At 52.4% G+C, this 13,204-nt stretch overlaps 1 protein-coding gene across 3 annotated transcripts in view; it reads right to left on the bottom strand.

Moving 5' to 3' along the window:
• TNFRSF19 (TNF receptor superfamily member 19) overlaps nt 1-12,327 on the bottom strand; it is a 171,851-nt gene extending 159,524 nt beyond the window's left edge. For all 3 annotated transcript variants that reach the window (XM_084981285.1, XM_084981288.1, XM_021065470.2), the window contains exon 1: nt 12,278-12,327. The gene's annotated coding sequence lies outside the window, so the exon portion shown is untranslated. The remainder of the gene's footprint in view (nt 1-12,277) is intronic.
• Nucleotides 12,328-13,204: the final 877 nt, after the last annotated feature.

Raw genomic sequence — 13,204 nt, 5'->3', positions numbered from 1 at the left:
TCCTTGGTGTGTAAGGTCCATTTCAAAAAGCAAAGAAAAACGTCCATGGAAGCAGCGCAGCTCTGTATTATTTTCTGGGACTAGCAATGGTGATAACTCGACATGGATTAAATACATTCGAAAGCAAGAATCAGGGGAATCAGGTTCATTTTCCACAATAAAAACTTGCAGCATTTTGCTACATAATGCCCATCCGAAGCTCACAGGTTTTAAATGTGGACAGTCACTCTCTCCTTCACAGCCTATCGCTACACTTGCAGAAGATAAAAACTTATTAACAGTCCTCTATTTTAATTGCTTATATGCTCACGTTCAATAAATACGTATCCCTGGTGTAATTTTCCTTCTTTCCCCCTTAGTTTGTTTAGGTTACAGTAATTGCAATGCAATCTTGTGTCTCTTGGTGCTAATACTAAAACCTCTGGCCTTGTACTGGGTATGTTTTTGACATCACGCTTTCATTTTTTCCTAGTAATCGATTTCCATTTTTTTCCGGGGTGGGGGAGGGGGAGGCGCCTGTGGCTGCAGCATGTGAAAGTTCCCGAGCCGGGGATAGAACCTGCATCACAGCAGTGACCTGAGCCACTGCAGCGACAAGGCCAGGTCCCTAACCCGCGGAGACAAAAGGGAATGCCTCCACTGTATTTTTATTTCATTTTATTTCTCTCTCTCTCTCTCTCTCTTTTTTTTTTTTTTTTTTTTTTTTTGGTCTTTTTGCCTTTTCTAGGGCCGCACCTGCATGGCACATGGAGGTTCCCAGGCTAGGGGTCGAATTGGAGCTGTAGCCACCGGCCTATACCACAGCCATAGCAACTCGGGATCTGAGCCCCAGCTGCAACCTACACCGCAGCTCATGGCAACGCCGGATCCTTAACCCACTGAGCGAGGCCAGGGATCAAACCCACAAACTCATGGTTCCTAGTCGGATTCGTTAACCACTGCGCCACGACGAGAACTCCTCTCCACTGTATTTTTTAAAGAGACATTTGGTAATAGATCAAAAAGCTTCTGAGAAGGAGCTGGCCCTTCCCCCCAGGTGGCTTGAGAAACCCTGTCATGGGCACTGGGGTTGGAGCAGATGGTGGCCTCGTGATGACAGATACTCCGACATGAAGCGTCCAGGACAGAGCAGCCCCGTCATCCCGGGCAAGCTGTGCAGTTTCTTTGTGAAAACCTCCTTTGCTGTTATTTTCCACGGTGGCAGGGCTGTCCTTCCACATGTTCTGGGCAGTGGGGAGGGGACGGCACAGCTGCCACACACACACACATACACACACACACACACGCGCACTCCTTCCCTCTGCTTTCTGTCTTCTCTCACCTCCACTCGCTGTACCTGCCGCTTCTGAGCCCAAGACCGTCCAGGCCTCCTCGGGGGACAGACCGGCTCCATCCTACGTATCCCCAGAACCTATATTCTGGGCTCCACCTTCCTTCGCCGTCTTTTTTTTTTTTTTTTTTTTTTTGCCTTTTAGGGCTGCACCTGCGGCATATGGAGGTTCCCAGGCTATAGGCAGAATCAGAGCTGTAGCTGCTGGTCTATACCACAGTCACAGCAACGCAGGATCTGAGATGTATCTGCGACCTACATCACAGCTCATGGCAACGCCGGACCCCGACCCACTGAGCAAGGCCAGGGATCGAACCTGCATCTTCTCAGATACTACTCGGATTTGTTTCTGCTATGCCACAACGGGAACTCCCAATTCTTTTTGATGGTGTTTTAAAAAGAATTATTTTCTCAATTTCCTGTTCATATTATTTGTTTATTTATATTTATTTTATTATTAATTTTATTTATTTATTTACTAAGCTTTAGTAAAAAAATACATTTTTATAAATTTCAGGTTATTCACCTTATTTTTCTAGGTGGAAATCATGTTTTCTTCATATAATTATTACTTAGTGTCATTTTGTTGGTGTTGGCTGGAAATTCTAGAACAAAGAAAATCATAATGACATCAACAGGCATTCTTTTGCTCCTGATTTTCACAGGATAATGGTTACTAGTAGGAAGTATATTTCATTTTGATATCATGGTAAAAATATATATTTCTACACAAATAACAAATGCTAGAGGGGCTGTGGAAAAAAGGGAACCCTCCTGCACTGTTGGTGGGAATGTCAGCTGGTACAACCACTCTGGAGAACAGTATGGAGGTACCTCAGAAAACTATACATAGAACGACCATATGACCCAGCAGTCCCACTCTTGGGCATAGACCCAGACAAAACTTTCCTCTAAAAAGACACTGGAATTATGGAGTTCCCGCCGTAGCTCAGTGGTTAACGAATCTGAGTAGGAACCATGAGGTTGCGGGTTGGATCCCTGGCCTTGCTCAGTGGGTTAAGGATCCGGCATTGCCATGAGCTGTGGTGTAGGTCACAGACGTGGCTCGGATCCTGCGTTGCTGTGGCTCTGGCATAGGCCGGTGGCTACAGCTCCGATGAGACCCCTAGCCTGGGAACCTCCATATGCTGAGAGAGTGGCCTTAGAAAAGGAAAAAAAAAAAAAAAAAAAAAAAAAAAAGACATTGGAATTATGGATTACTGGAAAATTTAAATCCACATGTTCATTTTTTTGTCATTAGGAGTGTTCTGGCTTCATGAAATAAACTCAATACTTCCTTTTGGTTTTTTTGTATGTTTTAGTATAATCTGTAATAGCACGTGAATTATGGATTACTGGAAAAGTTAAAGAAACCTACTTTTATAGCCACATAAGGCTGAGAATAATGGTTTTCAAACCTAACTGCATCTTCAACTTACCAGGAGTGTTGAAAAAAATCCCATTGTCAGGCTATGTGCCGGATGAATTAAGTTAGAATCTCTGAGTTGGGGCCCCGATATCGGCATTTTTAAATGCAAAATAAAATGAAAGACTCCATGGTTCGTAGAATTTGTGATAGACCTATTTTTTTATTTTGTCCATAATTGGTCAAATTTCTAAATCCTGATGCATCTGTAACCTGCTTGGTACCAGCTAACGAATGGACTCCAACAGGCACGCTGAAAACCACAGCACCACAGGCCAGGTTCTCTGCCTGTATCTTACTTCACTCTCGGCCAAGCTCAGTAGCTACAGCAGATCACAGAACCACTGTCTCAAAGGCAGATGAAACTGAGACTTTGGAAGGTTAAGTGGCACAGCCTCTTAACTCCAGTCATTTTGTTATTTCAATCAATAATAGAGTCTAAAGACCAAACAATAAAACCACGGTTAACATGCAAGAAAAGAAATACGAGCTCATTAACTATACAGGAGGTCTTATTTCCAAAGAGTAAATCTGATTACATCGCTGCTTGTTGAAAACCCCTCAATGGCTTCCTTATGCCTAGAGGGGAAAAAAAAAAATCTAAACTCCTTTGTGTGGCATGAGAGGTCCTTTGTGCCACACGAGGTCTGGCCCCTCACTACCCCTCCAGCCATGCGTCTCAAAGGCCCGCTCGCGCTCCTTCTACTCGGCCCTGCAAAAGGTCTGAAATTCTCCAAACACTCTGGCTTTTTGTGCCCATGCCTTGGCTCAAGTGAACTGCTTTTTCTGAAAGGTCTACATTCCAAAACCACCTTTTCCTCCCTCCAGCCGTGCTGACCAACTTCTTTTAAAGATTGATGCGTTCCAAGGCCCTCTGAGACCTTCCTTCCTCCCTGCGTCCAGAGTCCCTATGAAACAGTGACTGTCCAAAGGGCAGCGCCGTTTGCTAATAACGGCCTCTCCACCTGACCCAGAACAAGGCCACCGTTGGGGCTACAGGTCTGCCAAGGGAATGAGCGCTGGCCACTGCCAGCCTGGGCCTCTCCAGTTTGCAGCCTGCCAGACTTGGAAAGTGAAATTGCCACTAGGGCTGATGGGCCTCCGGCGGACCTGTCAGCTGACCCCACGGTCCTCCCTGTGACATTTTGCCTCCACTGCTGCCCAGTCCTGTTCCCGGGGCTCGTCAAGGGAGGGAGGCTGATGCAGCTGTGCCCCCCTGCCATCAACAGGTTGTGTCGGGAATTGCCAAACTCACTCCCGTCCTCCCCAGTGATGCTAAACATTGGAGAAAAGAAAAACACGCCAGGCAAGAAGCAGAGGTTTCTTCTATTGCTCGTGGTGGTCCCATTTTTGAGGAGGCAAACATTCCAACAAGACCAGAGCCGTGAAGACTGTCCTTGTCCTACGATCAGGCTGGAACCGTGGCGCGGCCAGGTCCCCGCTGCACGCGAAGCCCGGGCTGGAAGCCCTCCGACAGACGCACGTCCTGGGTGCCTGTCTACACACCTGGCTGAGAACAGGATTAATGCCGATGAGCAACATGCCCGGCTCTCCGCACACCAGCTGATGCTGGAGCGGAAGGTCACCGGGGAGGACTAAGAGCAGGGATGCCAGGCCGGGCGGGGACACCGACGGCGAGGGGACAGGCTCGGGGCTGAGCAGGTTCTGTGCTGTCGTTTGCAGGATCGTCTTGCTCTTATTCCGCCTTTAACTTTTTAAACAAAGATGAGGGGAAAGAAACCAAAAAAGTCACAGGAAAGATGGAGCCGCAGTGAAATTTGGGGAGAGATCTGGCTCTGGAGAAACAGCGGTCGGACTGGAGGGAGGCCGGGGGCGGGGGGGGGGAAGACACGTGTACCCTCCACGGTCTTCTCACGGTCTTCGGCGTGGGGCGCGACTGTGAGGGTGGAGACCCCGAATTCGTCCCACTCCTTCCCTCCGGGGTCCCCCCTCTCTCTCTCCGAACTCGCATCGGGATTTGACACACACTGGTTCTTACCAATCTTGTAACTAGTGGCTTAACGCTGTCATGTGTTTCAGTTTCTCCTTTCCGAGATTGTGACATTCCTAAGAGTAGAAGAAATTGATGGTCTTTTTTTTTTTTTAACCTTTTGTAGCTCCGGGTAGTACTTGGCGCATTAAAACCTGATACGTGGGGGCTCATCGATTAATTTACTACAAGTGCTTCCACAACGAAGTCAATGACGATCATTCCAAAATAAAACCAAGCTGTGAAAACAACTCTCCTTCAGCAAGTGGAAACTTTCCACAGGATATATAAATATATTTATATATATTTTTTGAAGGCGTGGGGAAGCAGTGGGCGTGCTGAGTCTTCAATGAGACATTTTGCTGCCAAGAAGAGCAACTTAGAGTATAGGAAAAAACAAGACCTGTAGCCAAGGAGGGCTGCTGCGTTTCAAAGGCTCACTTAATTTCAAAACCACAGCATTTTTCATCATTTTTTAGCTTAAAACAAGAGAGAGAGAGAGAGAGCAATGCACATCTGCTCAAAACCCAGTCCAGAGATGACATGATGAAGCAAAGCTGTGCCACACACGCCCTCTGTGGTGCCAGGAGCAGCTAGAGGACATGCTTAGGCAGCCTGGTGTCTGTGCCCAGGTGCGGCCAAGGAGCCCGTCATGCGCCGTGTAAAAACCCTTTATAATTTCAAGTCAGAGATGCTGCATTCCTGGTTTGAGCCGTGCCGTCTGCACTTACATGGGAACAAGCTGTCTTTGGCCTTCCCGCCTGGCTCCAGGCAAGGATGTCGAGCAGCAGGCACCTGAATCCCCGGCCTCCCTTTGCTCGAATTCTAAGTTGTTCTGCCCAAGTTTGCCCAGGCTGGCCTAGCCCCTCCTGGCATTAACTTTACTGGGCTGTGCTGGAATTTCAGTTCTTCCTGCTTCAACAGGTGCAGAAACTCTCAGGGAAGATACTCTCCATCTTTTCTTCACTTAAAGCCGTCCTATGAGTCCTTCGTACACCAACTCTTTTTGGAATTGGTTTTGAGAAAAATAATTAAAGAAAAACATCTCATTCTTTCCTCTGCTGCTGCTGCTACCTATTTCTCTTGTTTCCACTTTTGCCTTGGCCCCCAGGAAGCTGAGAGGCATGTTTTATACTCAGTTATAGAAACTGTTACCTGTCAGCATTGTTGTATTTACTCTACTTTTTCCTCTTGATTCTTAGTTCCCAGCTCACTCTTTTTTCATCATATGGTTTTGGGGATAAAATTTATCAAGACCATTTTGGAGAAGGGCAAGATTTATAGAAATGATAAAGCATAACTACTTTTTATTGTCTAAACTCTCTTTGTTTTAGATTACTTGCCTCTAGAAGAAATGAACCACACCTCTTCGGAAAAAAAAAAAAATGAAAGGCGAATAACTTGCTTCTTTGTGAGGTTAAGCATGGATACGGCAATCACAGTGGTACAGGGTTAGGTTTGAAAACCAGGAAATTACTCATTCTTGGCAGCCTCAAGCTCTCAACTTCTTGGTCGTCTTTACTGCATTACTCTGGAAAGGTGCATGAGGTGACAACTAATAAGAGATATTTAATAAAACGCCAGACAAGAGCAATTAAACTGGCGTGATCATGATTAAATACGGCAAAATTGTAAATAAAAAATGGAGCTCCGTCCACGTTGGGGATAAGCCAGCTGAGATAATCAGTCTTGCGGGTCCGACCACTGGGGGTTCCTTCCAACAGCCTCCTGCATTAGCCTCCGACAGCCAGCAGTCCTTATAATCATTTAAATTGCATCCTTCACCACACACTCAAGAACGGACAGCTGAGTCGATGCCAAGGCACTCTGGGTGCAAACGTGGCAGCTGGGCAGCTCCACTCAGCTCCGTGGATGGTGGGGTGACCGTGCCCGGCAGGTGCAGCTGCTGCCCTTCTGGTTCCTTGTGCTTCCTTCACCCGCCCTTGCTGCACTATGTGCACCCAGATTTGCCTACACCTCACAACTTCCTCAGGTCTGGAAATGGCGCTGACGTCTCGCCAGCAGCTCTTTCCCTCCTGCACACAGTGAGGCTGCTGTCCTGAGCCTTCCTTGTCCTGTGAGCTGTGCACAGCTCCCACCCTGGCCCGACCCTGGCTGGGTCCTGATGGAGGAAGCATGGCCACCAGCCACCTGTGCACCTGGGGAAGCTCAGGTCCTGGATGTAAATGTTTTCTCATTCACAAAATGAGGCGATTGGTACAAGCTCTGTTTTGAACAATCCCTTTGAGTTTGTATTAGAACAAACAAACAGAAAACCTCCACAAAAACCCAAACAACAAACGTCACATATGTGGGTTTTTTCCCCAAGCCCTGTGGTCCCAGCAGCTTTGTGGGGCATCATTTTAGTAATGCCGCGGCGCCCCCCTGTGGTTGGTAGAAGCATTGCCAAGGCTGGTGGTGCTGGGGGTGGGGGAGAAGGTGGGTGGCATGGACTTCAGCACAGTCACCCCACACGGACTAATTCACAAAGCACCGGACTAATCCACAAAGCACTGTGCCAGACTGACTGCCAGACTGACTGGTGGCTAAGTACAGGGAAAACCCCCGGGGGCCAAAGTCTAGGAACACCAGCCCCCAAGTGAGGCCCTTTTCGGTTTATTTATTTATTTATTTTCGGTTTTTAAGGCTGCACCCACTAGCACATGGAGGTTCCCAGGCTAGGGGTCCAATCAGAACTACAGCTGCAGGCCTACACCACAGCCACAGTAACACAAGATCCGAGCCACATCTGCGACCTACACCCTACACCACAGCTCACACCACCACTGCTGGATCCTTAACCCACTGAGCCACGCCAGGGATGGAACCCAGTTTCGCTTCCGCTGCCCCAGGACGGGAGCTCCCAGTTTCGCTTCCGCTGCCCCAGGACGGGAGCTCCCGAGGGCCTCTTTCGCTTGAACATTTCCTTCCAGGCATCCGGGGTGGGAACTCCCTGGGGACCCAGCCCCCGAGGCGCCCCCTGGCCACATGCAGCTACTGGAGGGCCTCTGGTCCAGTCCCCCCACCAGGCTTGGCTGCCTCCAGAGCCAGAGGCCCACCCACCCCACGGTCAGGACAACTCCGGGGTAACAGAGAACCGAGGAAATAAAGCCCACCCTTCCCTGAGCCTCTGTGCTGAGCCTAATAGGCAGAGGCCAAGCCCCACCCTCACTCGGGGCCGTCTGCAGAAGCCCCGCCCACCACGCTGAGCCAAGATGGCGGCGGCCGCAGGGCCGTGTGCACACAGGCCCCGCCCCGCTCCGCAGCTCCGCAGCTGCGGGAGAGGCGCTCAGCTGCACCTGCGCCCTCCTGCCAGCAGTCCCCCCACCCCACGCAGAACCCTATAAAGCAGCGCTGCCCACGCCTTTCAGAGAGAGCAGGTGCTTTACAGCGCTTGCTCTTTTGCATCCTCTGATCAAAGGGTAAAGCTTTCCTTTGCTTCTCAACCAAACTCCCTTCTGTGAAATCTGAAAACACCAGGCAGGAGGACCCTTGCTGGGTCCCGAACAAATTGCGGAACTCCCCACCACCTGGGCTGACACCCAGCGCCTCCTCAATGCACTCCTAACAGAGGAAGGAAAGGCCAGGGTGCTTTCCAAAGAGTGAGAGGACACAGACAAAGGGACCTGAAACAAGGCAGGTCAGGCTATTTTTAGACAGGAATCAGGGGGGCCAGGTAACAAACCCACCTGGGAGGAAAGCGAAGATGAAGAAGAGGGGGAGACAGAGGCTGACCCTCTATGAAAATGTGGCCCTCATGGGAGTCCAGGCAGCAAGAAACAACTGGAACAAGATAAAGTCCACCAGGAGCCAAGGGGACCCCTCAGCACTCCTAGGGCGCCTCAGGGAATGCCTCAGTCTACACACCAACCAACCCAGAGTCACTGGAAGGGTCCTCGATCCTGAGGTCCTGACTCAGTTCCCAAAGTGCCCCGGATATTAGGTGTAGACGCCAGAAACCGGAACTAGAACCAGATACCCCAGCCTGCTCGAGGCTGCCTGCTGGGTGTTTAACAAGGAGACAGAGGAAGAAGCCAGGGGAAAGGCCCCGAGGCAAGCCATCCTGCTGGCTGTGGCCTTCCAGGGTCATCCAGTCAGCACAGGACTCTGGACTGACCGCCCACGGAGACTCTCAGCGCCAGTGAGTGACCCCAGCCCCCACCGAGGGACAGCAGGACACTAGGGCCCAATCAGTGCGTCACATGGGAACAAGAGGGACCCTGGAAAAGAAAATGTTCTCACCACCCACAGAGGGAAACAGAAATGGCAGATCCCGGCCACCGGCCTCCAAGGCAGATGGTCCACACAGATGAAGAAGGGTGGGGCCAGAGCTGGCCTCCAGTGACCCCCAAGCAACCCTGGCTGACACTGGACTTGGGGGGAAAGCCTGGTGAATTCCTAGAAAACACCAGTACCACTTATTCAGTTCTGAACACCCGATTGGGCAAAGTCAGTCACAAGAGCCGTAAAATTCTGGGGTTGTCGGGGAAGGCCCATGAGTGGGCGTCCACAGAGCCATCAGACGGCTGAGTGGGCCAAGCCACACTCACCAGCCCCTCCTATTCGACCCTGAAGGTCCTAGACTCCCGTTAGGAAGACCTAACGTGAGTTGGGAAGATTTACATAAATTGAAAGATTTACACGAACTGGGGTGACTACCCGCCTAATGGAAGACAAACTGGAGACCGGTGTCCCCGGAGACCAAGGGCACAGGTGACAACGCTAATAGCTGAGGCCAAACCTTCCCGGAGTAAATCCCGAGCTCTGGGCCCTGGGGCGGCTGGGATGAGCTGCAGGAGCCGCTCCTGTGCTCTTCCATCTAAATCCCAGACAGACATGGCCCAATAGAAAACAGTACCCCTCGGTCAGGAGGCCTTGTTGGGCCCTGTCCCTGTGGTTCAGGGCCTAGCTGACCGGGGCCTTCCTGGACCAGCCAATCAGCCTGTGACACCCCCCTCTCCCCGTGAGGAAACCCAGTGGGGAATGTCGAACGATACAGACCTCAGGGCAGTGATGAAGCCGCTGAGGAGACACATCCAGTGGGCCCTCATCCCTGCGCCCTGCTGGCCACTCCACCGTCCACCAGGACCCAATATTCTGTATTAGATTAGAAGATGTCTTCTGCACTCCATTAACTCCAGAGTCACAAGAAATTTTTGCTTTTGAGTGGCAGGACCCAAACACACAACAGAAACAGTAACACTCTGGACTGTCCTGCCCCAAGCATTCAAAACTCCCCCACCATCTTTGGGGAGACTCAGCGAATGGCCTAAAAGATCTGCATCCAGGAGGTAGACGACATTCTGATGGCAGCCCTACCAAGGAAGCCTCTGAGAAAATACTGGAACCAGCCTGAGCCACCTAGCCGCTAACGGGTATAAAGCGTCCAAGAGAAAGGCTCAAAGGTCACAGCCTCGGGTGACCTACCCAGGTTTCCTTCTCCCAGGTCGGAGAAGCCCAGTCCAGGAAAAGGAAGAAGCATTTGCAGCCTCACCCCATCTAATACCAGAAGCAGCTCAGGGTTTCCTGGGGTGGCTGGGTTTTGCTGCATCTGGATCGAAGCAATTACTTTAGGCCCCGCCCCGCCCCCCAGGTTTAGCTAAAATCCTCTGGCCTTCACATTCAGGAAAGAAGCGGAATTGCCGCCGGCGTATGAGCTTGGTGGCTGCTCCTTTCTCTGAACAGTTAGATCAAAGCTCTGAGGGCTGCCTCCTGGCCCGCGGCAGGGGCAGCTGGCACAGCTCTGCCAAAGGAGGCTGACGAGTGCCCGTCCGGTCAGCCAATCGCTGCATGCCCATCATGCCAGTTTAGGCTTCAGTAAGTTCCAAGGGAACAGGAGGGCTGCCTGCCCCCACCAAGGTCAACTCAAGTTCAGGCTGTGCTCTTAGACACGCAATGGCCGCCGCAGACACATGTCAGACGCTCAGTCCTGCTGCCATGGAAGTGGGGGCCCTGAGCACGACTGCATAGACGCCACACGTGCCATCGATTCCAGCCATCCCGACCTAGGAAGTGCGCCTTCCAAGCCCCAGGAGGAGGCCGTTTGAGGAGAGGGAAAAAGGCTGGCAGGACACGCAGTGACCTTCCAGACCCAAGTCATAGGGGCTCTGAAACCAGTAGGACTGGGGACACAGATCACACAGCAGTAACTCTGAGCTCCTGTGCCGGACCGAACCCCCGCCGGATGGGAGACGTTAACCACGGAAGCCTTCCTCGTTCTAGAGACAAGGTCACAGCTTGATAACCTTGAACCACAGAGGCTCCGCAGGAGACCCCCTGAGGCCAGATTCAAGGAACACAGGCCCTGCACACACCCTGCTCCTTCTCAGCACCGCACCCACGAACCACGGCTATAAACCCCTCACCACATCCTTCGGGTCCTCCAGGGCGGGACACAGGGTTTGGAGGCCTGAGCCCGCTGCCGTGTCCCCCTTGGCCTGGCAGAGCGCTTAAGCGACTCTCTTCTCTTCCACCCCGAACTCTGTCTCTGAGGTTCAACTCCGTGTGGAAGCCAAGTTGCGACAACAACACGAAGCCTCGGCCCAGGGGCTTCAGCCCAGAAGGCTAAGCCGATGGCCCTCGCCTGAGCCTTAGGGGCTCTCTGGAGCAGTTCCCGTACTGTGGAGAATAAACAGTGACACAGGCTTCAGCGTCCTGAGGCTCTTAGAAGCAGCACAGCTTCCATGATTCACTGTAGGAGCCACAAAAACGGGGTGCGGAGGTGACAGGGAAACTAGGCGGCCGCAATGCCCTAAAGGGTGGCCCTGGAACCAGAAACCTGGCAACATCCCCTCCGCTGCTGAAGTCCCGGCCCATCCAATGCTCCCCCAAAGGGAGACCTGGAGCAGGAAAACTGGGCACCACCGGAGTCAAGGCCACGGGAGGTGCTGGTGAATGAACACGGGGGATGCTGCTTTCCCCAAACTGCACCCTTACGTGGGCGGACCCCACTCGCTGACCCTAACCTCCATCTCTCCTGACGTCACAGGGGTCACTCCGTGGGGACATCTCACTGGAGGGAACAGGCCCAACCTCCGCAGCGCTGACCTGGGGCACCGGCCCTTTAACCACTGGTGGGAACGGCTCTCTGACCTGGAGCTTCTCCAAAAACAACCCAAGTGCGACCAGGGACCCTCAGGCTGGGCAGTGACCTCAGGGTCAGGGCCGGAGAGCTAGAGACCTCATTTTAGGAAAATGTGACATATGAGCAGGATTCTCGTGCTGACATTTGGGCCACGGACCTTCGATTGCCTGGGGTCCTGGGTCTCCCAGAGGCTAGACAAATGGGGGACCGGGTGGTCAGGGCCGAGGGCTGGTGGCCTCACATGGCCCTACAGGTGGTGGGGGGGGGTCGTGCAGCTCGGCTCCTGCGCCCAGGTCTCCAGGAGGCCTGCACCCAGCAGGAGGCAGTCAGAGGCCAGCGCCCCCAAGAATGAGGAGCAGGACAAAGGCAGTGGAGGGACAGGTTACCCGCAAAGCCCATTAACTACTCCCAGGAAATAAAGGCAGAATCTGAAAAATAAAGTCTAACCTTTTCTTGTCTTCTGTGTGGCGTCTAGTGGCACTGGCTCCAAGTCGTCCCTGGCAGGGGCCTGGCGCCCGGCCCTTCAGACGGCGCCCACCCCTCCCTCAGGGCCGTGTGCAGAGGCCCCGCCCACCCGCTCGGGCCAAGACGGGGGCGGGGCGTGTGCAGAGGGGCTGCACCTGCCTGGGGCTCGGCGTCGTGAGCAGCTCAGCGGCACCTGCGCTCAGCGGTGCTGAGCTGGGTCTCCTCCTAGGGGACGCCGACCTGCAGGAGGACCCTCGTAGGTGCCCAACTCAAAGGTTCGGTAACAGCCCTACTGACCCCTGGACCTGTGTCGCGTGGGGAAGACGTGGACTCTAACTCTGTCCTCTGCGAGGTGGGCATTGGTGGGAGCCTCAGCTGGCCTCTGAGATCTCCCGTTTTCTCCGTCGTCGTGAGCCTGGTTTAATCGTGAGGTTTGCGTGAGTGTGGGGAGAAAATGACAAATGGCGAGCCCCCCGCTGGCGGGGAATTAGGACCCCTTGCACACCCCGAGGTGAGGTGTGCGGACGTATGTGTGAGTTCCTTTCGTGGAACACAGCATTTACAGTCAGTAAAAACCCGTGATTTACGGAAGTCATACAATGAAAAAAAATGGCACAGGAAGAACCGTTTTCTAGTCAAAGTCTAAATTTCTGCAGGATGGGATGCTGCAGTCACTTCCCGGGTTGTGAGAACCATGGCCCCTTGGCCAGGGCCCAGGGTGTCCCCGTGGCTACACAGCGAGAGCGCCCTTTGTTTCTCATGGTCATCATAAATGACCGCTTATAGAGCACTTGCTGTATACAGGGCAGTGTGATGGACGAACAAGAAGAGTAAGTAAGGAGACCCCGTCTTCGAGGTTTTCAGGCAGGTGCAAGTTCAAAGTTCACTCGCGGAGTTCCCACACGCACA

The sequence above is a fragment of the Sus scrofa genome, chromosome 11, assembly GCF_054392235.1.
Source record: "Sus scrofa isolate SSC_HxYL_T2T_F1_AM1 chromosome 11, Sscrofa_HxYL_maternal_Yorkshire_Landrace_v2.0, whole genome shotgun sequence".
Taxonomy (NCBI): domain Eukaryota; kingdom Metazoa; phylum Chordata; class Mammalia; order Artiodactyla; family Suidae; genus Sus; species Sus scrofa.
Note: the sequence above shows the minus strand (reverse complement) of the source record. Positions and strands in the feature narration are given on the sequence as shown.